The 27,842-nt window shown below is 48.3% G+C and overlaps 1 non-coding gene and 1 pseudogene across 1 annotated transcript; one reads left to right on the forward strand and one right to left on the reverse strand.

Annotated features, from left to right (window-relative positions):
• Positions 1–18,886, forward strand: part of LOC144163883 (uncharacterized) — a 28,578-nt pseudogene extending 9,692 nt beyond the window's left edge.
• On the reverse strand, positions 10,551–10,623 carry Trnas-gcu (transfer RNA serine (anticodon GCU)). Its single transcript has one exon. It is a non-coding gene; the product is annotated as a tRNA-Ser (tRNA).
• Positions 18,887–27,842: the final 8,956 nt, after the last annotated feature.

A 27,842-nucleotide genomic window follows, 5' to 3' on the forward strand; every position in this document is an offset into this window, starting at 1 on the left:
TGGTCGAGGGGCGGCGCTAGTTGACCGGGCTCTGAGCAGTCGTAAATACAAAAGCCTGCCGTATAGTCGAGAAGGGAGTCGCCGCGGAACTAGCTCAATGGTAGAGCACCGCACACGTTATGCGGAGGTTGTGGGTTCGATTCCCGCTTCCGGAAAAAACGGCGCATTTTTTCTCGACTTGAATTTTCAATTATTTATTCCTGCAAAAAAAAATGCAATCATACCTCATTCGTTACTATAAAGCACTGTTAAAACGCCAAACAGCACTGGCAATAGGAATGCAACTTTGATATGTGTCCTTACGGAATCCGTCGTCCCGTACGCCTCTGTTCTACAAAATGCATTACGAGGGTTCTGGCTTCAGCAGTCTGAAATGCCTTTGGCTATCCCCGACTTCCGACCACGTCTTACGTGCGGCCGCTGGGAAAAGACGTTCTACGTCTTCCGCGGTGGTCGAGGGGCGGCGCTAGTTGACCGGGCTCTGAGCAGTCGTAAATACAAAACCCCGCCGTATTGTCGAGAAGGGAGTCGCCGCGGAGCTAGCTCAATGGTAGAGCAGCGCACGCGTTATGCGGAGGTTGTGGGTTTGATTCCCGCTTCCGGAAAAAACGGCACATTTTTTCTCGAGTTGAATTTTCAATTATTTATTCCTGCAAAAAAAAAATGCAATCATACCTCATTCGGCACTATAAAGCACTGTTAAAACGCCAAACAGCACTGGCAATAAGGACTGCAACTTTGATATGTGTCCTTACGGAATCCCTCGTCCCGTACGTCTCTGTTCTACAAAATGCATTACGAGGGTTCTGGCTTCAGCAGTCTGAAATACCTTTGGCTATCCCCGACTTCCGACCACGCCTTACGTGCGGCCGCTGGGAAAAGACGTTCTACGTCTTCCCGCGGTGGTCGAGGGGCGGCGCTAGTTGACCGGGCTCTGAGCAGTCGTAAATACAAAACCCCGCCGTATTGTCGAGAAGGGAGTCGCCGCGGAACTAGCTCAATGGTAGAGCACCGCACGCGTTATGCGGAGGTTGTGGGTTCGATTCCCGCTTCCGGAAAAAACGGCGCATTTTTTCTCGACTTGAATTTTCAATTATTTATTCCTGCAAAAAAAATGCAATCATACCTCATTCGGCACTATAAAGCACTGTTAAAACGCCAAACAGCACTGGCAATAAGGACTGCAACTTTGATATGTATCCTTACGGAATCCCTCGTCCCGTACGTCTCTGTTCTACAAAATGCATTACGAGGGTTCTGGCTTCAGCAGTCTGAAATGCCTTTGGCTATCCCCGACTTCCGACCACGTCTTACGTGCGGCCGCTGGGAAAAGACGTTCTACGTCTTCCCGCGGTGGTCGAGGGGCGGCGCTAGTTGACCGGGCTCTGAGCAGTCGTAAATACAAAACCCCGCCGTATAGTCGAGAAGGGAGTCGCCGCGGAACTAGCTCAATGGTAGAGCAGCGCACGCGTTATGCGGAGGTTGTGGGTTCGATTCCCGCTTCCGGAAAAAACGGCGCATTTTTTCTCGACTTCAATTTTTAATTATTTATTCCTGCAAAAAAAAAATGCAATCATACCTCATTCGGCACTATAAAGCACTGTTAAAACGCCAAACAGCACTGGCAATAAGGACTGCAACTTTGATATGTGTCCTTACGGAATCCCTCGTCCCGTACGTCTCTGTTCTACAAAATGCATTACGAGGGTTCTGGCTTCAGCAGTCTCAAATGCCTTTGGCTATCCCCGACTTCCGACCACGTCTTACGTGCGGCCGCTTGGAAAAGACGTTCTACGTTTTCCCGCGGTGGTCGAGGGGCGGCGCTAGTTGACCGGGCTCTGAGCAGTCGTAAATACAAAACCCCGCCGTATTGTCGAGAAGGGAGTCGCCGCGGAACTAGCTCAATGGTAGAGCAGCGCACGCGTTATGCGGAGGTTGTGGGTTCGATTCCCGCTTCCGGAAAAAACGGCGCATTTTTTCTCGACTTGAATTTTCAATTATTTATTCCTGCAAAAAAAAATGCAATCATACCTCATTCGGCACTATAAAGCACTGCTAAAACGCCAAACAGCACTGGCAATAAGGACTGCAACGTTGATATGTGTCCTTACGGAATCCCTCGTCCCGTACGTCTCTGTTCTACAAAATGCATTACGAGGGTTCTGGCTTCAGCAGTCTGAAATGCCTTTGGCTATCCCCGACTTCCGACCACGCCTTACGTGCGGCCGCTGGGAAAAGACGTTCTACGTCTTCCCGCGGTGGTCGAGGGGCGGCGCTAGTTGACCGGGCTCTGAGCAGTCGTAAATACAAAACCCCGCCGTATTGTCGAGAAGGGAGTCGCCGCGGAACTAGCTCAATAGTAGAGCAGCGCACGCGTTATGCGGAGGTTGTGGGTTCGATTCCCGCTTCCGGAAAAAACGGCGCATTTTTTCTCTACTTGAATTTTCAATTATTTATTCCTGCAAAAAAACTGCAATCATACCTCATTCGGCACTATAAAGCACTGTTAAAACGCCAAACAGCATTGGCAATAAGGACTGCAACTTTGATATGTATCCTTACGGAATCCCTCGTCCCGTACGTCTCTGTTCTACAAAATGCATTACGAGGGTTCTGGCTTCAGCAGTCTGAAATGCCTTTGGCTATCCCCGACTTCCGACCACGTCTTACGTGCGGCCGCTGGGAAAAGACGTTCTACGTCTTCCCGCGGTGGTCGAGGGGCGGCGCTAGTTGACCGGGCTCTGAGCAGTCGTAAATACAAAACCCCGCCGTATAGTCGAGAAGGGAGTCGCCGCGGAACTAGCTCAATGGTAGAGCACCGCACGCGTTATGCGGAGGTTGTGGGTTCGATTCCCGCTTCAGGAAAAAACGGCGCATTTTTTCTCGACTTGAATTTTCAATTATTTATTCCTGCAAAAAAAAATGCAATCATACCTCATTCGGCACTATAAAGTTAAAACGCCAAACAGCACTGGCAATAAGGATATATATATATATATATATATATATATATATATATATATATATATATATATATATATATATATTGATACAGAAATAAGGGTTTGCAGTCAAGAACACCTCGGAAAGCAAAGGGGAGGTTGTGTTAGCTCATTGAAACAGATAAAGAATTTGGAAAGAAAGAAAGAAAGCGAAGAAAAAATGCCCGCCAGGTGGGATCCGAACCCACGACCTCCAGAATACCGGTCTGGTGCGATAACCACTACGCTACCGGCGGGGCGATTTTCTCAACCGCTTTCTGGGGTATTTATGTCGATGTAATTTTGTTCCTGTGCTTGGGGGTGGTAGCCAGCGCCACTCTGACTTCTCGGGGTGAAGGGGACCTTCTTTTTAATCCCCGCGCCGTGACTCGAGTGTCTACGACATGTCGAGAGTGGTCAACCAGCGTTGAACCCTCTTAAGCTCCCTATGGCACCAAGACTGCTAGAACAGAGGCCCTCGCTAGGCATGTAGCGAATCAGAATAGGAAAATGAGGGACTCGTAGAAATAACACAGAAATAAGGGTTGGCAGTCAAGAACACCTCGGAAAGCAAAGGGGAGGTTGTGTTAGCTCATTGAAACAGATAAAGAATTTGGAAAGAAAGAAAGAAAGCGAAGAAAAAATGCCCGCCAGGTGAGATCCGAACCCACGACCTCCAGAATACCGGTCTGGTGCGATAACCACTACGCTACTTGCGGGGCGATTTTCTCCCCCGCTTTCTGGGGTATTTTTGTCGATGTAATTTTGTTCCTGTGCTTGGGGGTGGTAGCCAGCGCCACTCTGACTTCTCGGGGTGAAGGGGACCTTCTTTTTAATCCCCGCGCCGTGACTCGAGTGTCTACGACATGTCGAGAGTGGTCAACCAGCGTTGAACCCTCTTAAGCTCCCTATGGCACCAAGACTGCCAGAACAGAGGCCCTCGCTAGGCATGTAGCGAATCAGAATAGGAAAATGAGGGACTCGTAGAAATAACACAGAAATAAGGGTTGGCAGTCAAGAACACCTCGGAAAGCAAAGGGGAGGTTGTGTTAGCTCATTGAAACAGATAAAGAATTTGGAAAGAAAGAAAGAAAGCGAAGAAAAAATGCCCGCCAGGTGGGATCCGAACCCACGACCTCCAGAATACCGGTCTGGTGCGATAACCACTACGCTACCGGCGGGGCGATTTTCTCCCCCGCTTTCTGGGGTATTTATGTCGATGTAATTTTGTTCCTGTGCTTGGGGGTGGTAGCCAGCGCCACTCTGACTTCTCGGGGTGAAGGGGACCTTCTTTTTAATCCCCGCGCCGTGACTCGAGTGTCTACGACATGTCGAGAGTGGTCAACCAGCGTTGAACCCTCTTAAGCTCCCTATGGCACCAAGACTGCCAGAACAGAGGCCCTCGCTAGGCATGTAGCGAATCAGAATAGGAAAATGAGGGACTCGTAGAAATAACACAGAAATAAGGGTTGGCAGTCAAGAACACCTCGGAAAGCAAAGGGGAGGTTGTGTTAGCTCATTGAAACAGATAAAGAATTTGGAAAGAAAGAAAGAAAGCGAAGAAAAAAAAATGCCCGCCAGGTGGGATCCGAACCCACGACCTCCAGAATACCGGTCTGGTGCGATAACCACTACGCTACCGGCGGGGCGATTTTCTCCCCCGCTTTCTGGGGTATTTATGTCGATGTAATTTTGTTCCTGTGCTTGGGGGTGGTAGCCAGCGCCACTCTGACTTCTCGGGGTGAAGGGGACCTTCTTTTTAATCCCCGCGCCGTGACTCGAGTGTCTACGACATGTCGAGAGTGGTCAACCAGCGTTGAACCCTCTTAAGCTCCCTATGGCACCAAGACTGCCAGAACAGAGGCCCTCGCTAGGCAGTAGCGAATCAGAATAGGAAAATGAGGGACTCGTAGAAATAACACAAAAATAAGGGTTGGCAGTCAAGAACACCTCGGAAAGCAAAGGGGAGGGTGTGTTAGCTCATTGAAACAGATAAAGAATTTGGAAAGAAAGAAAGCGAAGAAAAAATGCCCGCCAGGTGGGATCCGAACCCACGACCTCCAGAATACCGGTCTGGTGCGATAACCACTACGCTACCGGCGGGGCGATTTTCTCCCCCGCTTTCTGGGGTATTTATGTCGATGTAATTTTGTTCCTGTGCTTGGGGGTGGTAGCCAGCGCCACTCTGACTTCTCGGGGTGAAGGGGACCTTCTTTTTAATCCCCGCGCCGTGACTCGAGTGTCTACGACATGTCGAGAGTGGTCAACCAGCGTTGAACCCTCTTAAGCTCCCTATGGCACCAAGACTGCCAGAACAGAGGCCCTCGCTAGGCATGTAGCGAATCAGAATAGGAAAATGAGGGACTCGTAGAAATAACACAGAAATAAGGGTTGGCAGTCAAGAACACCTCGGAAAGCAAAGGGGAGGTTGTGTTAGCTCATTGAAACAGATAAAGAATTTGGAAAGAAAGAAAGAAAGCGAAGAAAAAATGCCCGCCAGGTGGGATCCGAACCCACGACCTCCAGAATACCGGTCTGGTGCGATAACCACTACGCTACCGGCGGGGCGATTTTCTCCCCCGCTTTCTGGGGTATTTATGTCGATGTAATTTTGTTCCTGTGCTTGGGGGTGGTAGCCAGCGCCACTCTGACTTCTCGGGGGGAAGGGGACCTTCTTTTTAATCCCCGCGCCGTGACTCGAGTGTCTACGACATGTCGAGAGTGGTCAACCAGCGTTGAACCCTCTTAAGCTCCCTATGGCACCAAGACTGCCAGAACAGAGGCCCTCGCTAGGCATGTAGCGAATCAGAATAGGAAAATGAGGGACTCGTAGAAATAACACAGAAATAAGGGTTGGCAGTCAAGAACACCTCGGAAAGCAAAGGGGAGGTTGTGTTAGCTCATTGAAACAGATAAAGAATTTGGAAAGAAAGAAAGAAAGCGAAGAAAAAATGCCCGCCAGGTGGGATCCGAACCCACGACCTCCAGAATACCGGTCTGGTGCGATAACCACTACGCTACCGGCGGGGCGATTTTCTCCCCCGCTTTCTGGGGTATTTATGTCGATGTAATTTTGTTCCTGTGCTTGGGGGTGGTAGCCAGCGCCACTCTGACTTCTCGGGGTGAAGGGGACCTTCTTTTTAATCCCCGCGCCGTGACTCGAGTGTCTACGACATGTCGAGAGTGGTCAACCAGCGTTGAACCCTCTTAAGCTCCCTATGGCACCAAGACTGCCAGAACAGAGGCCCTCGCTAGGCATGTAGCGAATCAGAATAGGAAAATGAGGGACTCGTAGAAATAACACAGAAATAAGGGTTGGCAGTCAAGAACACCTCGGAAAGCAAAGGGGAGGTTGTGTTAGCTCATTGAAACAGATAAAGAATTTGGAAAGAAAGAAAGAAAGCGAAGAAAAAATGCCCGCCAGGTGGGATCCGAACCCACGACCTCCAGAATACCGGTCTGGTGCGATAACCACTACGCTACCGGCGGGGCGATTTTCTCCCCCGCTTTCTGGGGTATTTATGTCGATGTAATTTTGTTCCTGTGCTTGGGGGTGGTAGCCAGCGCCACTCTGACTTCTCGGGGTGAAGGGGACATTCTTTTTAATCCCCGCGCCGTGACTCGAGTGTCTACGACATGTCGAGAGTGGTCAACCAGCGTTGAACCCTCTTAAGCTCCCTATGGCACCAAGACTGCCAGAACAGAGGCCCTCGCTAGGCATGTAGCGAATCAGAATAGGAAAATGAGGGACTCGTAGAAATAACACAGAAATAAGGGTTGGCAGTCAAGAACACCTCGGAAAGCAAAGGGGAGGTTGTGTTAGCTCATTGAAACAGATAAAGAATTTGGAAAGAAAGAAAGAAAGCGAAGAAAAAATGCCCGCCAGGTGGGATCCGAACCCACGACCTCCAGAATACCGGTCTGGTGCGATAACCACTACGCTACCGGCGGGGCGATTTTCTCCCCCGCTTTCTGGGGTATTTATGTCGATGTAATTTTGTTCCTGTGCTTGGGGGTGGTAGCCAGCGCCACTCTGACTTCTCGGGGTGAAGGGGACCTTCTTTTTAATCCCCGCGCCGTGACTCGAGTGTCTACGACATGTCGAGAGTGGTCAACCAGCGTTGAACCCTCTTAAGCTCCCTATGGCACCAAGACTGCCAGAACAGAGGCCCTCGCTAGGCATGTAGCGAATCAGAATAGGAAAATGAGGGACTCGTAGAAATAACACAGAAATAAGGGTTGGCAGTCAAGAACACCTCGGAAAGCAAAGGGGAGGTTGTGTTAGCTCATTGAAACAGATAAAGAATTTGGAAAGAAAGAAAGAAAGCGAAGAAAAAATGCCCGCCAGGTGGGATCCGAACCCACGACCTCCAGAATACCGGTCTGGTGCGATAACCACTACGCTACCGGCGGGGCGATTTTCTCCCCCGCTTACTGGGGTATTTATGTCGATGTAATTTTGTTCCTGTGCTTGGGGGTGGTAGCCAGCGCCACTCTGACTTCTCGGGGTGAAGGGGACCTTCTTTTTAATCCCCGCGCCGTGACTCGGGTGTCTACGACATGTCGAGAGTGGTCAACCAGCGTTGAACCCTCTTAAGCTCCCTATGGCACCAAGACTGCCAGAACAGAGGCCCTCGCTAGGCAGTAGCGAATCAGAATAGGAAAATGAGGGACTCGTAGAAATAACACAAAAATAAGGGTTGGCAGTCAAGAACACCTCGGAAAGCAAAGGGGAGGGTGTGTTAGCTCATTGAAACAGATAAAGAATTTGGAAAGAAAGAAAGCGAAGAAAAAATGCCCGCCAGGTGGGATCCGAACCCACGACCTCCAGAATACCGGTCTGGTGCGATAACCACTACGCTACCGGCGGGGCGATTTTCTCCCCCGCTTTCTGGGGTATTTATGTCGATGTAATTTTGTTCCTGTGCTTGGGGGTGGTAGCCAGCGCCACTCTGACTTCTCGGGGTGAAGGGGACCTTCTTTTTAATCCCCGCGCCGTGACTCGAGTGTCTACGACATGTCGAGAGTGGTCAACCAGCGTTGAACCCTCTTAAGCTCCCTATGGCACCAAGACTGCCAGAACAGAGGCCCTCGCTAGGCATGTAGCGAATCAGAATAGGAAAATGAGGGACTCGTAGAAATAACACAGAAATAAGGGTTGGCAGTCAAGAACACCTCGGAAAGCAAAGGGGAGGTTGTGTTAGCTCATTGAAACAGATAAAGAATTTGGAAAGAAAGAAAGAAAGCGAAGAAAAAATGCCCGCCAGGTGGGATCCGAACCCACGACCTCCAGAATACCGGTCTGGTGCGATAACCACTACGCTACCGGCGGGGCGATTTTCTCCCCCGCTTTCTGGGGTATTTATGTCGATGTAATTTTGTTCCTGTGCTTGGGGGTGGTAGCCAGCGCCACTCTGACTTCTCGGGGGGAAGGGGACCTTCTTTTTAATCCCCGCGCCGTGACTCGAGTGTCTACGACATGTCGAGAGTGGTCAACCAGCGTTGAACCCTCTTAAGCTCCCTATGGCACCAAGACTGCCAGAACAGAGGCCCTCGCTAGGCATGTAGCGAATCAGAATAGGAAAATGAGGGACTCGTAGAAATAACACAGAAATAAGGGTTGGCAGTCAAGAACACCTCGGAAAGCAAAGGGGAGGTTGTGTTAGCTCATTGAAACAGATAAAGAATTTGGAAAGAAAGAAAGAAAGCGAAGAAAAAATGCCCGCCAGGTGGGATCCGAACCCACGACCTCCAGAATACCGGTCTGGTGCGATAACCACTACGCTACCGGCGGGGCGATTTTCTCCCCCGCTTTCTGGGGTATTTATGTCGATGTAATTTTGTTCCTGTGCTTGGGGGTGGTAGCCAGCGCCACTCTGACTTCTCGGGGTGAAGGGGACCTTCTTTTTAATCCCCGCGCCGTGACTCGAGTGTCTACGACATGTCGAGAGTGGTCAACCAGCGTTGAACCCTCTTAAGCTCCCTATGGCACCAAGACTGCCAGAACAGAGGCCCTCGCTAGGCATGTAGCGAATCAGAATAGGAAAATGAGGGACTCGTAGAAATAACACAGAAATAAGGGTTGGCAGTCAAGAACACCTCGGAAAGCAAAGGGGAGGTTGTGTTAGCTCATTGAAACAGATAAAGAATTTGGAAAGAAAGAAAGAAAGCGAAGAAAAAATGCCCGCCAGGTGGGATCCGAACCCACGACCTCCAGAATACCGGTCTGGTGCGATAACCACTACGCTACCGGCGGGGCGATTTTCTCCCCCGCTTTCTGGGGTATTTATGTCGATGTAATTTTGTTCCTGTGCTTGGGGGTGGTAGCCAGCGCCACTCTGACTTCTCGGGGTGAAGGGGACATTCTTTTTAATCCCCGCGCCGTGACTCGAGTGTCTACGACATGTCGAGAGTGGTCAACCAGCGTTGAACCCTCTTAAGCTCCCTATGGCACCAAGACTGCCAGAACAGAGGCCCTCGCTAGGCATGTAGCGAATCAGAATAGGAAAATGAGGGACTCGTAGAAATAACACAGAAATAAGGGTTGGCAGTCAAGAACACCTCGGAAAGCAAAGGGGAGGTTGTGTTAGCTCATTGAAACAGATAAAGAATTTGGAAAGAAAGAAAGAAAGCGAAGAAAAAATGCCCGCCAGGTGGGATCCGAACCCACGACCTCCAGAATACCGGTCTGGTGCGATAACCACTACGCTACCGGCGGGGCGATTTTCTCCCCCGCTTTCTGGGGTATTTATGTCGATGTAATTTTGTTCCTGTGCTTGGGGGTGGTAGCCAGCGCCACTCTGACTTCTCGGGGTGAAGGGGACCTTCTTTTTAATCCCCGCGCCGTGACTCGAGTGTCTACGACATGTCGAGAGTGGTCAACCAGCGTTGAACCCTCTTAAGCTCCCTATGGCACCAAGACTGCCAGAACAGAGGCCCTCGCTAGGCATGTAGCGAATCAGAATAGGAAAATGAGGGACTCGTAGAAATAACACAGAAATAAGGGTTGGCAGTCAAGAACACCTCGGAAAGCAAAGGGGAGGTTGTGTTAGCTCATTGAAACAGATAAAGAATTTGGAAAGAAAGAAAGAAAGCGAAGAAAAAATGCCCGCCAGGTGGGATCCGAACCCACGACCTCCAGAATACCGGTCTGGTGCGATAACCACTACGCTACCGGCGGGGCGATTTTCTCCCCCGCTTACTGGGGTATTTATGTCGATGTAATTTTGTTCCTGTGCTTGGGGGTGGTAGCCAGCGCCACTCTGACTTCTCGGGGTGAAGGGGACCTTCTTTTTAATCCCCGCGCCGTGACTCGGGTGTCTACGACATGTCGAGAGTGGTCAACCAGCGTTGAACCCTCTTAAGCTCCCTATGGCACCAAGACTGCCAGAACAGAGGCCCTCGCTAGGCATGTAGCGAATCAGAATAGGAAAATGAGGGACTCGTAGAAATAACACAGAAATAAGGGTTGGCAGTCAAGAACACCTCGGAAAGCAAAGGGGAGGTTGTGTTAGCTCATTGAAACAGATAAAGAATTTGGAAAGAAAGAAAGAAAGCGAAGAAAAAATGCCCGCCAGGTGGGATCCGAACCCACGACCTCCAGAATAGCGGTCTGGTGCGATAACCACTACGCTACCGGCGGGGCGATTTTCTCCCCCGCTTTCTGGGGTATTTATGTCGATGTAATTTTGTTCCTGTGCTTGGGGGTGGTAGCCAGCGCCACTCTGACTTCTCGGGGTGAAGGGGACCTTCTTTTTAATCCGCGCGCCGTGACTCGGGTGTCTACGACATGTCGAGAGTGGTCAACCAGCGTTGAACCCTCTTAAGCTCCCTATGGCACCAAGACTGCCAGAACAGAGGCCCTCGCTAGGCATGTAGCGAATCAGAATAGGAAAATGAGGGACTCGTAGAAATAACACAGAAATAAGGGTTGGCAGTCAAGAACACCTCGGAAAGCAAAGGGGAGGTTGTGTTAGCTCATTGAAACAGATAAAGAATTTGGAAAGAAAGAAAGAAAGCGAAGAAAAAATGCCCGCCAGGTGGGATCCGAACCCACGACCTCCAGAATACCGGTCTGGTGCGATAACCACTACGCTACCGGCGGGGCGATTTTCTCCCCCGCTTTCTGGGGTATTTATGTCGATGTAATTTTGTTCCTGTGCTTGGGGGTGCTAGCCAGCGCCACTCTGACTTCTCGGGGTGAAGGGGACCTTCTTTTTAATCCCCGCGCCGTGACTCGAGTGTCTACGACATGTCGAGAGTGGTCAACCAGCGTTGAACCCTCTTAAGCTCCCTATGGCACCAAGACTGCCAGAACAGAGGCCCTCGCTAGGCATGTAGCGAATCAGAATAGGAAAATGAGGGACTCGTAGAAATAACACAGAAATAAGGGTTGGCAGTCAAGAACACCTCGGAAAGCAAAGGGGAGGTTGTGTTAGCTCATTGAAACAGAAAGCGGGGGAGAAAATCGCCCCGCCGGTAGCGTAGTGGTTATCGCACCAGACCGGTATTCTGGAGGTCGTGGGTTCGGATCCCACCTGGCGGGCATTTTTTCTTCGCTTTCTTTCTTTCTTTCCAAATTCTTTATCTGTTTCAATGAGCTAACACAACCTCCCCTTTGCTTTCCGGGGTGTTCTTGACTGCCAACCCTTATTTCTGTGTTATTTCTACGAGTCCCTCATTTTCCTATTCTGATTCGCTACATGCCTAGCGAGGGCCTCTGTTCTGGCAGTCTTGGTGCCATAGGGAGCTTAAGAGGGTTCAACGCTGGTTGACCACTCTCGACATGTCGTAGACACTCGAGTCACGGCGCGGGGTTTAAAAAGAAGGTCCCCTTAACCCCGAGAAGTCAGAGTGGCGCTGGCTACCACCCCCAAGCACAGGAACAAAATTACATCGACATAAATACCCCAGAAAGCGGGGGAGAAAATCGCCCCGCCGGTAGCGTAGTGGTTATCGCACCAGACCGGTATTCTGGAGGTCGTGGGTTCGGATCCCACCTGGCGGGCATTTTTTCTTCGCTTTCTTTCTTTCTTTCCAAATTCTTTATCTGTTTCAATGAGCTAACACAACCTCCCCTTTGCTTTCCGAGGTGTTCTTGACTGCCAACCCTTATTTCTGTGTTATTTCTACGAGTCCCTCATTTTCCTATTCTGATTCGCTACATGCCTAGCGAGGGCCTCTGTTCTGGCAGTCTTGGTGCCATAGGGAGCTTAAGAGGGTTCAACGCTGGTTGACCACTCTCGACATGTCGTAGACACTCGAGTCACGGCGCGGGGATTAAAAAGAAGGTCCCCTTCACCCCGAGAAGTCAGAGTGGCGCTGGCTACCACCCCCAAGCACAGGAACAAAATTACATCGACATAAATACCCCAGAAAGCGGGGGAGAAAATCGCCCCGCCGGTAGCGTAGTGGTTATCGCACCAGACCGGTATTCTGGAGGTCGTGGGTTCGGATCCCACCTGGCGGGCATTTTTTCTTCGCTTTCTTTCTTTCTTTCCAAATTCTTTATCTGTTTCAATGAGCTAACACAACCTCCCCTTTGCTTTCCGAGGTGTTCTTGACTGCCAACCCTTATTTCTGTGTTATTTCTACGAGTCCCTCATTTTCCTATTCTGATTCGCTACATGCCTAGCGAGGGCCTCTGTTCTGGCAGACTTGGTGCCATAGGGAGCTTAAGAGGGTTCAACGCTGGTTGACCACTCTCGACATGTCGTAGACACTCGAGTCACGGCGCGGGGATTAAAAAGAAGGTCCCCTTCACCCCGAGAAGTCAGAGTGGCGCTGGCTACCACCCCCAAGCACAGGAACAAAATTACATCGACATAAATACCCCAGAAAGCGGGGGAGAAAATCGCCCCGCCGGTAGCGTAGTGGTTATCGCACCAGACCGGTATTCTGGAGGTCGTGGGTTCGGATCCCACCTGGCGGGCATTTTTTCTTCGCTTTCTTTCTTTCTTTCCAAATTCTTTATCTGTTTCAATGAGCTAACACAACCTCCCCTTTGCTTTCCGAGGTGTTCTTGACTGCCAACCCTTAATTCTGTGTTATTTCTACGAGTCCCTCATTTTCCTATTCTGATTCGCTACATGCCTAGCGAGGGCCTCAGTTCTGGCAGTCTTGGTGCCATAGGGAGCTTAAGAGGGTTCAACGCTGGTTGACCACTCTCGACATGTCGTAGACACTCGAGTCACGGCGCGGGGATTAAAAAGAAGGTCCCCTTCACCCCGAGAAGTCAGAGTGGCGCTGGCTACCACCCCCAAGCACAGGAACAAAATTACATCGACATAAATACCCCAGAAAGCGGGGGAGAAAATCGCCCCGCCGGTAGCGTAGTGGTTATCGCACCAGACCGGTATTCTGGAGGTCGTGGGTTCGGATCCCACCTGGCGGGCATTTTTTCTTCGCTTTCTTTCTTTCTTTCCAAATTCTTTATCTGTTTCAATGAGCTAACACAACCTCCCCTTTGCTTTCCGAGGTGTTCTTGACTGCCAACCCTTATTTCTGTGTTATTTCTACGAGTCCCTCATTTTCCTATTCTGATTCGCTACATGCCTAGCGAGGGCCTCTGTTCTGGCAGTCTTGGTGCCATAGGGAGCTTAAGAGGGTTCAACGCTGGTTGACCACTCTCCACATGTCGTAGACACTCGAGTCACGGCGCGGGGATTAAAAAGAAGGTCCCCTTCACCCCGAAAAGTCAGAGTGGCGTTGGCTACCACCCCCAAGCACAGGAACAAAATTACATCGACATAAATACCCCAGAAAGCGGGGGAGAAAATCGCCCCGCCGGTAGCGTAGTGGTTATCGCACCAGACCGGTATTCTGGAGGTCGTGGGTTCGGATCCCACCTGGCGGGCATTTTTTCTTCGCTTTCTTTCTTTCTTTCCAAATTCTTTATCTGTTTCAATGAGCTAACACAACCTCCCTTTTGCTTTCCGAGGTGTTCTTGACTGCCAACCCTTATTTCTGTGTTATTTCTACGAGTCCCTCATTTTCCTATTCTGATTCGCTACATGCCTAGCGAGGGCCTCGGTTCTGGCAGTCTTGGTGCCATAGGGAGCTTAAGAGGGTTCAACGCTGGTTGACCACTCTCGACATGTCGTAGACACTCGAGTCACGGCGCGGGGATTAAAAAGAAGGTCCCCTTCACCCCGAGAAGTCAGAGTGGCGCTGGCGACCACCCCCAAGCACAGGAACAAAATTACATCGACATAAATACTCCAGAAAGCGGGGGAGAAAATCGCCCCGCCGGTAGCGTAGTGGTTATCGCACCAGACCGGTATTCTGGAGGTCGTGGGTTCGGATCCCACCTGGCGGGCATTTTTTCTTCGCTTTCTTGCTTTCTTTCCAAATTCTTTATCTGTTTCAATGAGCTAACACAACCTCCCCTTTGCTTTCCGAGGTGTTCTTGACTGCCAACCCTTATTTCTGTGTTATTTCTACGAGTCCCTCATTTTCCTATTCTGATTCGCTACATGCCTAGCGAGGGCCTCTGTTCTGGCAGTCTTGGTGCCATAGGGAGCTTAAGAGGGTTCAACGCTGGTTGACCACTCTCGACATGTCGTAGACACTCGAGTCACGGCGCGGGGATTAAAAAGAAGGTCCCCTTCACCCCGAGAAGTCAGAGTGGCGCTGGCTACCACCCCCAAGCACAGGAACAAAATTACATCGACATAAATACCCCAGAAAGCGGGGGAGAAAATCGCCCCGCCGGTAGCGTAGTGGTTATCGCACCAGACCGGTATTCTGGAGGTCGTGGGTTCGGATCCCACCTGGCGGGCATTTTTTCTTCGCTTTCTTTCTTTCTTTCAAAATTCTTTATCTGTTTCAATGAGCTAACACAACCTCCCCTTTGCTTTCCGAGGTGTTCTTGACTGCCAACCCTTATTTCTGTGTTATTTCTACGAGTCCCTCATTTTCCTATTCTGATTCGCTACATGCCTAGCGAGGGCCTCTGTTCTGGCAGTCTTGGTGCCATAGGGAGCTTAAGAGGGTTCAACGCTGGTTGACCACTCTCGACATGTCGTAGACACTCGAGTCACGGCGCGGGGATTAAAAAGAAGGTCCCCTTCACCCCGAGAAGTCAGAGTGGCGCTGGCTACCACCCCCAAGCACAGGAACAAAATTACATCGCCATAAATACCCCAGAAAGCGGGGGAGAAAATCGCCCCGCCGGTAGCGTAGTGGTTATCGCACCAGACCGGTATTCTGGAGGTCGTGGGTTCGGATCCCACCTGGCGGGCATTTTTTCTTCGCTTTCTTTCTTTCTTTCCAAATTCTTTATCTGTTTCAATGAGCTAACACAACCTCCCCTTTGCTTTCCGAGGTGTTCTTGACTGCCAACCCTTATTTCTGTGTTATTTCTACGAGTCCCTCAATTTCCTATTCTGATTCGCTACATGCCTAGCGAGGGCCTCTGTTCTGGCAGTCTTGGTGCCATAGGGAGCTTAAGAGGGTTCAACGCTGGTTGACCACTCTCGACATGTCGTAGACACTCGAGTCACGGCGCGGGGATTAAAAAGAAGGTCCCCTTCACCCCGAGAAGTCAGAGTGGCGCTGGCTACCACCCCCAAGCACAGGAACAAAATTACATCGACATAAATACCCCAGAAAGCGGGGGAGAAAATCGCCCCGCCGGTAGCGTAGTGGTTATCGCACCAGACCGGTATTCTGGAGGTCGTGGGTTCGGATCCCACCTGGCGGGCATTTTTTCTTCGCTTTCTTTCTTTCTTTCCAAATTCTTTATCTGTTTCAATGAGCTAACACAACCTCCCCTTTGCTTTCCGAGGTGTTCTTGACTGCCAACCCTTATTTCTGTGTTATTTCTACGAGTCCCTCATTTTCCTATTCTGATTCGCTACATGCCTAGCGAGGGCCTCTGTTCTGGCAGTCTTGGTGCCATAGGGAGCTTAAGAGGGTTCAACGCTGGTTGACCACTCTCGACATGTCGTAGACACTCGAGTCACGGCGCGGGGATTAAAAAGAAGGTCCCCTTCACCCCGAGAAGTCAGAGTGGCGCTGGCTACCACCCCCAAGCACAGGAACAAAATTACATCGACATAAATACCCCAGAAAGCGGGGGAGAAAATCGCCCCGCCGGTAGCGTAGTGGTTATCGCACCAGACCGGTATTCTGGAGGTCGTGGGTTCGGATCCCACCTGGCGGGCATTTTTTCTTCGCTATCTTTCTTTCTTTCCAAATTATTTATCTGTTTCAATGAGCTAACACAACCTCCCCTTTGCTTTCCGAGGTGTTCTTGACTGCCAACCATATTTCTGTGTTATTTCTACGAGTCCCTCATTTTCCTATTCTGATTCGCTATATATATATATATATATATATATATAGATATATATATGTATATATATATTTATATATATATATATATATATATATATATATATATATATGAGAAGGTAGACACACGTATGAAAACGATGATTGAACTAACGTTTCGACCGTGGTCCTGTCTCCGCCAGACGAAGACCGGGCCCCGGTCGAAATGTTAGTTCAATCACCATTTTGATAGTCTACCTTCTCATGTATTTTTGAAACCAAATCCCGGAAGTTATTCATCGCTCTCTCTCTCTCTCTTCATCTCACTCTATATATATCGTCAAATAAATTTATACACTGAACATTGGTTGGATCAAAATACCGTGCGACAAGTAGACGCACGGGTAACTAACCAACTGGAGACGAGGTCATCTCATGATTGAGTACATCGTTTCAGATATGTTATCGTACTTTAAATTGCTATAATAATATGATAGTTCCGTCACCGTAATAATTATCAAAGGCGTTTGATAACCATTTGCCCTACTTTAACACGGAGCATTCAACCTTCTCGCCAAATTACAATATAAAATGCGGCCGTAAGAATTCCAACGGTGAAATCAAAACCGAAACTCACGGCAAAACAGTCGGGCTACTTGGCTTAGTAACACATATTAAGAGATCCTCCCATGTAGCCTTGGGAGCGCTACCACAGAAAGTTGCCGCCGAGTATACATAGTTTTCATGCACGTCACGTCCTGTACTTGCGGCTTCCGGTGGTGCCGTATTGGGGTACCTGGTTAACCGATGTTTACCTGCGTGCGGGCGGCTTGTGACCCCTTTGATACGCAGGTGCGCTTTGTAAGCTGCAGTTATTACGATCTGTGCAGTTTTTGGGTGCCGAATCAAAAGAAAATCGTCAGCGAAATCGAGGAACATGAAACCAGCTCTAGGAATGTTCCGTTTTCCGAAGGTGATTGGAAATAAGTGCGAGCTAGCGAAGCTGCTGTCCGAAGAGTACCAGCATGTGTGGCTCTCCCGCATAAACCACAAGGACTTCAAGAATCTCGACTGCATTCGTGTCTGCGGTCGTCACTTCAATAAAGGTAAGATTTCTTCGAGAAAAGGATGTCACGAGCGATCACAGTGAAACGAGGAAATTCACACAAGAACTCCGGACGCTCGCTGCCACCGAGGCACACAGGCGTGGATTTACTTAGTCTATCGCTGGCTGCCAAATTGTGCTTGACGTTGTTTTGCTATAACTTTTTCGCAGTAGAAAAACCTGCGTAGACTGTGCTAGGCACGGCTTTTGGGTTTGACTGAAGTGATGCCGTTAGACTGCATCGAGTTTCAAGGAACGTCCTTTGGATTGCAGGTAAACGTTCGCGTTTTATGGATTTGGTAAACCCCGACTGGGCGCCCACGCAGGATCTCGGCTACAAACGCGGGGATCCGCCAGCGGCAAAGTTGTTTGGTCGCAATCAGCGCAACAAAGAGCGTGGACGAGCAACGGCCAGCACCGTTGCTGCGAGAACGACCCCCCGCCAGTTGGCTTGCAATGACCCAACCCATCCAACTGCACGAATGTCATACCGAGTCGCCAGCTGGGCGTAGCGTCTCTGAGCATCTTCGAAAATGTTTGTGTTACCTTTTTGGATTTAGAAACATCCTCGTTTTTTTAATGGGTGCAGTACTTTTTTGCTTCTCCACTGGACCCAATATTGATGTTTTCTCTCCCTCATCTGCTACTGTTCGGCTTCATATTTATGTACAGAAGAATGCGTTGTTCCAATTCCTGCAGATGCTGTCGTTACGACCTACATGACAATGCATGACTTGGAGGAAGCCAAAATCAACTGCCAGAGGCTCCTTTCCGAGCTGGAAGCATTCGAACAAGAACGGGAGAAGCTGCAAAGAGCATTGAAAGCCGTCAAAGCTGACAGCCAACAGCTCTCATTGAACATTGAGGCACTAGAAAAGCAGAAGCAGCAGCTTGAAGGGACGGAAGACTCACTGCGCACGAATGATGCGAATGTGTTGTTTTATACTGGAATCGCACACTTTGTTTGCTGATGGCAATTTTTCAGTTGATTAAGGTTGTTGTGAAGCACACATTGCAGAATGGTGTGGTCAAATTTCAAGAATTTCTTGTTTTTTTGTTAAAGTTAAAACGGAACTTCCCTCTCCAGGATCCTGCTTTCAGGTTTGATATCTCAGTCTCTACTGTACTCAGGATCCCGGAGAAGTGGTTGCACGTGTCATTCTCGAGGCTGCAGTCACAGATTGCGTTTGTTGTGCTTTTTTTTGTTACCCCCTTTTCATATTTTTATTACTGTTTTCTGTGCCATGCTGTAAATAATGTGCAATATGCCATTTCATTTGTTTATATTTTATATTATTTTGTATTTTGTGTGTTTGGCTGTAAAAGTTTTACCGTGTCATACTTCCAAAGTGGTGCATGCTGCAGAGATTTGTATTGGCCCTTTCCTAAAAATTGTAGTTACTGTTTTTAGCCCTTGCATGATACTTTGTATGAATTGTAAACTGCAGAGTTTCTTTTGCCGGGTTTTTATTCTTGCACAGATGAGCACCAACACTGCGGGCTCAAGACCATGCAGGCGGACTAGAAGTCACAAATATTTAGAACAGTACCGCAATCATAATTTCTCTTAAATTGTCAGTTTACTGTTGACTCCTATTTTGTGCCCACACAATCTCGACAAAGCGACACCTTTTTCTTTGGGGCTCGCTTGATTCCAAGATGTGTAGTGAAACCACTTGTAGTTGCACTGATCTCCATCACAAGCTAACATTTTCCCCGATTCGGGGCCCTGAGAGTAGCAGAAGGAGTTTTTGTCGCTGTCGCTTAAAGGCTGCACGGTATCTTTCATAGTCAAGCACTCTGTAAATAGTTCAGGCAGAATCGAATGGGTGAAGAACTGTCTCGCTGAGGCTAGCATCTTCTGGACAAAGGCATCATCCCAAAACACTTTTTCAATGTGTAGCTCCATAGCTGTCCAGACGACAAAGTCACAGTACACAACACCACACACCCCCATATGGGTCTGCACTTGGTAGCAGTACACGTGTGCCAGTTTTAACCACAGGGTCCCATCAACAAACTCAAAGCAAAAGTCCTAAGTTTCGCTTGCTGCTAGAATTCCTTTTTTAGCAGCAGAATGGGGACATTTGACTTCAAGCGTGCCTTTACCACAGCATGCGCATTGGACAAAAGCACGTGGCCTTGCTGCAATGTACGCGGGGGAGGTCACTGCAGAGCTACAAGCCAGATTTTGAATGAACAAAACTGGCATGCGGCTTTTTCATTTCTGCGACGTAGCTGTTTATTTCACCAGCTTCGTGATCTAGACCCCACGTTGCGGCAGGAGTGAAAAACGCGTCCATTTCTGGGTGACAGGTTTTTGTCAGCAAGGAAATGGAAGGTGTTTTGGAATTAGTGCAGCACACGCTTTTCATAACGAAGGCAGTGATGCGCCGAGCCCGGTACGCGTACTACAATGTGCATTTCGACTGCTCTTGTGTGCTGCTTTCAACATGCTGTACCCTCTCTTGGCTGATGATCAACTCCTCCAGAAACTTCTCATCAAGGTCAATGAGGGAACCGAGATCTTCAGAAGACGCTTCTTGGCATGACAATGGCGAAGCAGCGGCGGTTCCTTGTTTTGTCGTGCCTGAAGCAGTGTACTGTAGTGTGGGTGGACCATACAAATCGCCGCGTGTACACCGGAGGCATCAACTCTAGAGTAAAAAGGTTTAGTTCCTCTTCTGTAGCAGCATGAAGAATAGGCAGTTCAGCTTTTGGCAGGCTTTCACACCTCTTTTGGCAATTGTCCTCGGGCTGAATTTGGTCCATGTCTTTTTGCTTCCTTCTTGAAGATGAAAAGGCGATTTCTCTGAGTCGATTGAAATGGCCACAAGGGTTTAAGGCTGGCAGCCACATATTGCTGCGTTCTATGCTCGTCCTGGAATCCCGGTTTCATACTGCAGTCTTGACAGCGAACAAACTGCTCCTACATGAGAGCAAGATCACCTTGAACAGCCATGCACGTGCAGTGGGCTGTGATGACTGTTCCATCGGCTATGAGTAATATCCATGCTTTCAGTGCTCGATGTCTAAAGCGCTTTGAATGTTTAACTTAAAAAAATAAAAATAAAAAATTTGAATAATAGTCAGCGTGATATTTTCTTTGCACAAAGAGTTTGTCCACCCAGTGGTGTGCACGGCTAAATATAAAAGTAGCTACCCTTGCACTAGTGTACCTGCTAGCCTGCCACTGGGTGTACAATTTACACGGCATGTTTAAAAAGCCAAAAGCACGAATAAAGCAGGCGGATAATTACTTCATTACCAAATCTACTTCACGCCGATGAGACGTGCTGCCACATTAGGATTGTTTGGCGGTACTGACAACCCCGATGAGCGAGTGCAGTCGCGATGATGCGGCACCACTCTGCCGACACCGCCTTGTGCACAGTAACGCTAATACCACTAGTTTTTGCACCTCTCGTAAAGGTACAGCTTCTTTTGCAAGAAATAAAACACGCATTTTCCGTGTTCTTACCTCACTCAACACGATCACACGTTTCGACGGCAGATGCGTTGCTCCCAAGCACTTCACAAATCCACTCGTAAAGAAGTTGTGCGCCTCCAGAGAATTGAACATTCTCATATGCTCCTGCGTTGCATAGTTCGTGGCGAAGACTAGGTACACAGTGTACACAGTGGTACACAGTGGACGGTAGCAGCTCCGCATCCGCGACGCACCTTTCCCGATGCGCAGCTCGTACGGGTCAACACCCTCAAACATCTCAATCCTTCATTTGTATCGTGCACGTCCACGGCCCACCAGGTTTGCGAAGTACGGTGGATACAAGCCAGCCACTGCGCTGCACAGGTACACAGGTTAAAAGCAGCACCAACACGCTTGAAAGTTCTTCCTGGTTGCACTGCCGCATTTCTATGCAGGTTCTCCAGCATGGCGGACCACGCCAAAAACAAAACAAAAACGCGGACATAACGTCACATGAAAACTATGTATAGTTCCGGGCGACGTGAAATCTTTCTTGGTCGTTTTCATCGAGCAGTGGTGGTTTGCTAGCAGTTGAGGCCGCATTTATTCTCCGCTCATTGGAAACAAAATTTTAGCTCGGAGGCCTTCTGTGCCGTATTTTTCTTGTTTTGCGTGCTTGAGCGCCCCAAAACATTTTCTGTTCACAATGAACTCATCGCCGTGAAACCCCCTGTTTTTTAAATACGGAAACACTTTTGCTCTTTATCTTTTTGTTTCTCCCTGGGGAAGCTGTAGGGAAGCTGTAGCAGTAGGGAAGCTGTCAGCGCGAAGTTATAGTTAAAACCTTTGGGGGTGGCTGATATGGTATGTTTATTACAACGTTTTTTTTATTTCCTGTGTCATATTTTTGTATTCCGCATGTCGGGAAATATTGCGTACCATCACAATATCATCGGACGAAATTTATCTTGTTAGATGAAACTCATTCAGTATTCGGAGGAATATTGTGACTATTAAGGACGTATTTTAGGACTGAAACAAAGAGAGATAGAGAGAAACAACTTTTATTGAGCAATTTCAGGTGACGCCCGCAGGCGTCAGACGGGGTGGAACTCTAATCACCAGTCCCATACAAGTGCAACAGCTCCTGGCCCCTGAACGCAAGCTCTTGCTGCGTAGACAGGTCGGGGCTGGACATCAGGATCTCCCATCGGTCGGGTACGGGGGATAAGGGGAGAGGTAGGGAAGGTAGGGGATTCTTGAGCTGAGTGCACTCCGCCTGGATGTGCGGTACAGTGGCTTAAGTCTTTTTGCAGAACGGGCAGATGCAGTCGTGTTCTGCAGTGAACATCCAGTGCAATAAAGCTGGGAGCGCCGGTGCCCACGCTTGTGCGCGGTGCACAATCATCAGCTGTTCGCATTCCAGTTGCCGGTGCGGCTCGGGAAGCCTGCACCTGGCGCTCCTGTACAGCTGGGTGATCTCCCGGTAGCTCGTAATTGGGTGTGGTAGCTTCCATTCATCCTCGGCCCGGTCTGCTAGTTCGCGGGCGCAGTGGAACGCGAGGGCGCTGCCTTCCACTGTCAAGTGTTCCAGAACCCACACGAGCTCTAAGCTTCGCCTGTGTGGGCTGCGCTTTGCAAGATTTGCTAGGCAGCGTGAGAGACGTTCGCCTGGGTGTATTTGCCGTAAGCCATCTGTGAGTCAGTAACGATCGTCTGCACGTCCCCGTGCGTGAGGGGAGAGGGATGGCCACCTCTTCTGGTTGGCTGGGGTCCGTCGTCCGTACCGACGCGCTGGTCACCAGCTTGTCGGTGGCCGTGATGGCGGCCACTGCTTTGCTGCTGTGCTTTGGAAGTAAGGCGTCCCCGTAGAGGACGAGAGGGCTGCTTCCAGCTGCTTCCAGATAGGCCAGCCGATCTTTTGCTCCGTCTGGCTCAGCCGCACTCTCTGGTTAGAGCGATGAGCATCTTTGAGCTCATCTACAGTACTATGTACTCCCATGTCCACCAGCTTCTGCGTAGATGAGTACTGGGGCAGGCCGATAGCCGTCTTGGTGCCTTTCGTTAGGATCGTGTCTATCGTGTTCCTGTTCGCCTTCGTTAGCTGGAGATACGAGGCCGAGTAGGTGATGCGAGGCATGATGAACGCTCTGACCTGGCGTAAGGCGTCGTCTTCTTTAAATTCTCTGATTCGATTCGCAACGCATCGGATCATTCTGATTACATGCTCGGAGGCCGTCTGATCTTACCGATGGCCGCTGCCGTTATGCCGCTTTGTTGTAGCAACAGACCGAGGATGCGCAGCTGCTGCGTGGGCTTGATGTCTTCTCTGGACAATAAAAGGAGGCTTCAGGAAACCTGTAGGCCATTTTTACTGCCATCATTATGCTTTGGCTTGAATAGTGCATTTCCATTCCCCAGGTTTGCCAAGATGTGGCACAAGCGTTGGCGATTTTTGAGGCATGTCTTAACCCCCTAAAGGTTACACACGAGGTCCCTAAGCAGTGCAGTCTCAAATTCTTGGACCTGAGACTTCAGTTCTCGGGAAAACACGTTTGTTGGATGTAGCGCTTGTCCTTGTGTCTTTCGTCTTGTGTCTAAATTTATTGCGCTTTAAATTTTCCCAAGGAGGCGGGCTGCGGGAAGGTCAATGTGTTATAGATTATTATGCAAAGCAAAGGAAATCCAAGTGGCGTCAGTTATTGTGTAGCTATACTCTACAGCGTTTCTCTTACCAAGCTCTAGCTTGTATGCGTAGGCCCCTTCCCCTCGCTTTAATTACTAATCAGTGCTATTAAGCCAAGACGTGCCAAGGCTACCATGAAGAGAGGCGATAATGATGATGTTGGAAATATAAATCACATACATGTTGTGTTCGTTTATCACACTGTGTGACCGCATTTGCCACAGGAAATCTCGACTGAGCTAAAAAACAACGTTTCTTCACAGAACCCTTTTTCGGAAAACGCAATCTATACCCATTCGTTTGGAAAGACGACAAGACATTTCTTGGGTGTTTCTTGGAGTCCACAGCCGAATATACATTGGTTCATTCATGCTCTGGAGAATAATTGCCCTCTTAAGCTACTGAAGTCTAAATTCAAACTTAGTACGTCTAGGCAATTTACAACTGCAATACTTATTTGTCCAAGACCTATTATATTTCTAAAAACGTTTTCACATAACATGTTCTAGAAATACAATATACTCTGCAACTAAGTCTTTCAGATCTTCTCGAGCCAGTTTATGCTGTAGGTAGGAATCCCATCTAGGCGATATTTGGAATACAAAACTTCCACTCTCCACACATTACCCCTTCATCTTTATTTTCACGGCATCGCCCCCATAGAAGCACTCGACCATCAGTCTGAAGCAAGCGCACTACAAAATTGAATTATGCCAATCGCATCCTACTGAGACACAAAAATTAATGTTTTATTTTAATGCTACGTCCATCCCGCGCTATGTATCACACATCGAGAACCTCATGACACTAAATTTTGGCGTCATAAATTTTCTTGGATTACGGGACGAGACTTTGCCATCGACATCTCCCACAAAACTTTCATCCAATTCTAAACGAAGTCTTCTTAGGAACGAACCGCTCTATGCTTGCCGATCAAAATTCACTTGCAGTAGTCGATATCGCCGCGAAAGTATGTTGATGTTTTCTTTCATGTCCGCGACCGGCGGAGCGGCGTTATCACTTTTACAAAGCTGGCAAAAAGGGTTCTTATTGTTGCCACTGCTTCCATGGAAGTGAATCAAATCACCGCGCTTTAGGTTTCTGTAACCGACAATTCATGGCTGTTCTACAAACCATCGCTTTCATGCTTGAGAGGCCCGGGAGCAGCGTGGAAAGGAAATTACAGGCAACATTACCATCGTATTTTTTTTAATGAGGCTTTTAAGAAATACATGAAGAATTCTCTTTTTTAACTTCTAATTACTTGTACCCACTTGGAATTATGTGCAACTACTTAGAATTTATTCGGATACACTTTGAATTGTTTGAAATTATTTGGAATTATCTGACATTACTTGGATTTGCTTGACATTACTTCAGATGACCCACAATTTAATTGTCCTTTTTGGAATTACGTGGAGGAGGAGTAAACGTTTAGTATGTGGCGAATTTGGAGAATGTCATTTTTTACGGAAATTAGCTTTGATTCCTTGACATTACTCGGAAATATGCGGTCGGCCTAATGCCACAGCCACCAGGTAGATTTTCAACGAGACCCGCCGCTGTGGCTCCGTGGCTAAGGCGTTGCTCTGCTGAGCACAAGATCGCGGGTTCGATTCCCGGCCGTGGTGGCCGCTTTTCTGATGGAGGCGAAAAGCAAAAACGCCCGTGTGTACGAGATTTCGGCGCACCTTAACGATCCCCAGGTGGTCAAAATTAATCCGGAGCCCTCCACTGCGGCGCGCCTCATCGCCTGCGTTGCGTCGGCGCGTTAAACCCCTACAATCAATCAGATTTCCAACGACTGGCTTCTCTAAACCAAGCTATCACTGCATGATTCCTTCAGTTGCGACAGAGGTGATATGAAAATGTAGATGCTAGCTATAGCGCTGGCTTCATGGAATCCTTGCACGATGTACGCAAAAGAAGGAAGCGCATGCGCCAGCGCTTCAGCACGAAGTTTGGCCTCACCCATCGTGTTTCACCGACGGCTTCTAGCGAAACCATTAAGGGGGAAAACCTGGTAAATGAACTTCATTTTTAAACCGGAGACGCTGGGAAAGTTATTTGGGGGGGAGAGTGGTAAGTGAAAGTGGAAAACGGGACAACTACGTTTTCAAGTCTGTATGGCGTGGGGTTCGCCTAAAGTTTGCGGTTCTCTGTTCGTTTGAATAGACTTTTCTTTTCGCTCAGTGTATTTCGCTTTGCTGCACGGATGGTTTGGCATAAAATATTCTCATTAATTTACTTCGCTTTCTTACTTTCCGATTCGTAGTAGCTCAGTTCTGTCCTCAGAACGTGTTAGATAACCTGATCAGTTCTGTCCCAATTGAATGACAATGAACCAGCACTCGTGAGAGCCTCGCTTTTTCCAGAACGTCCTCTGCTGTTTTCCACGGTGGCTAATTTTCCTACTATGTTTGTCCTTGCCTAAATGTCCACCGCTATTTCAAAGTATGATTCTCAAAATACGCTATAGCGTGAATAAACCGTTTGTTTTTCGCTGGTATTTCGATTTTTGTAATCTTGACTTTAAGCCGTTAAATAAACACACAATATTCCCAGATGAAAGAACATTTGTCATGCAGGCATTAGACCGGGGGTGCAATTCTGTTTTGTCGTCCGCTTCCACTGTCCCCTAGGAGAAAACGCTCTTAAAACAAATACGCATTATTTATTCCAGCTGTGCATTCGATTACGGACTGGTCGTTTGTCTTCGTAAAATTTGATTGTTTTCAAACTGCCATGGAGTCCTACTATAAAACGAAAAATAAACCCGCTCAGTATGCGGAAAAAATGTACTGAAATAATGGGCCTCTTTTATTTGTCATTTTAGGCTGCTCAGAACTGCTCCAAAGCAGGTGTGTATGTTATTTGCCCATAGAATGCCTTGGCAGGAGTAGTTTGGGACTTCCCGGGAGCTCTGCAGAACTGGTCTCGACAAGGAAATATAACAGACCAAATATGTCACCGACTGATAAAGCAGAGTTTCTAGTATTTGTATTAAGTCCAACGCATACGGGCCACGTGGGACCCTGGTTTCTGCTCAGCCACGTTACGTCAGGTTTTCCTTCCGGGCCGTGCTGGTCTGCTCCGATTAGGTGAAAGCAGATAACTCTCCTTACAAGTATTTTCGACTGCGTAGTATTGACTGCACCTCGGCACGCTTCGCAAATTCTGCAGAGCTGCGCGAATGTGTGAAAACTGAGAATTCTGGGATGCCACTAAAAGCTGCTGGAAACAATTTCCCAATGATTCCGTTATCGTTGACCCATTCTCTCCTGAAGAGGAAGGAGATCATGTTAAGAAATGTCTGCCTCGTTGCCAACTAAACTGCTCTTACTGAAACGTGTTGACAGCATTTAGGAATGCTTGAAAATTTTGGTGGTTCATTTCGGCCTCAGCTTGTATTCGTAACTGTTGTATAAGAATTCTTTTCATTAGCCGTTACCATTTCATTATTGCACAAATATTTATTGGCCCTTTGAGTGAAAAAGCCAGCGTGTGCAGCAACGAAACTGCTCTTGAAATAGACGATGGTGCAAGGAGAATAAACGTGAAGACATGGAGTCGAACAGAAAATGAAATAATCTTAGGTCCAGAGGAATGCGAACCTACATGTGGCATCGGCACGAAAGACTTTTAGTTTCTAGTTTCTTACGAATGCTATGTAGCTCTAGATCTAACGTAGGTTTCTTGGAAAAAATGTAACGAAATTACCCGCTAAGACAACTCTATCATTACGTAAGGTTTCATTTGGTTGTGGTAATTAGTTAGTCCTTAGTTAAGTTCTAAGCGTTACAAAATTCCCGTCCTCTGTCAGTACAAGGCCGTCTACGGAAGGAATATGGTTGCAGATAACGGCTGTAAGTCTTGCTTTATCAGAGCTAGCCCGAAACACATATATGAAAAGTACTCGCTTCGACAACTCTAACATTATTTCGAGTTTCATCAAATTTTCCTGTATACGTAGTTCACAGTGTAGTAAATTTTTTTAAAACTCCAGCCTGCTGGTAATACTTTGGAGCCAACATAAGGGAAACGAAAAGGCCTATGTTTGTCCACTAGATGAAATCTATAGTCCTTAGAAGATTCATTCAGGTAGACAACTACGAAGTACGCTCAATCGCAAATTACAAACAACGTATTTTGTTTTGGGCCCTCCTTGATCTAAGCCCCGGTCAAATAAAACACACCACAACTTCGCAGCTTGTCCTTATTCACAGAGTGCAAGAACCGACAAATTGTGTTCTTGATTCTTGTCCTCCATTGCTTTGTGCCCACCAATCCTACGAGATGCTAATATGCCTCGAAGCATGTTTCTGGTATTTTTGGGTGCTTCAATGGGTCTAGTATACTCCCTGT

The sequence above is a fragment of the Haemaphysalis longicornis genome, unplaced genomic scaffold, assembly GCF_048455015.1.
Source record: "Haemaphysalis longicornis isolate Haplotype H1 unplaced genomic scaffold, Haemaphysalis longicornis Haplotype H1 scaffold_13, whole genome shotgun sequence".
NCBI lineage: Eukaryota > Metazoa > Arthropoda > Arachnida > Ixodida > Ixodidae > Haemaphysalis > Haemaphysalis longicornis.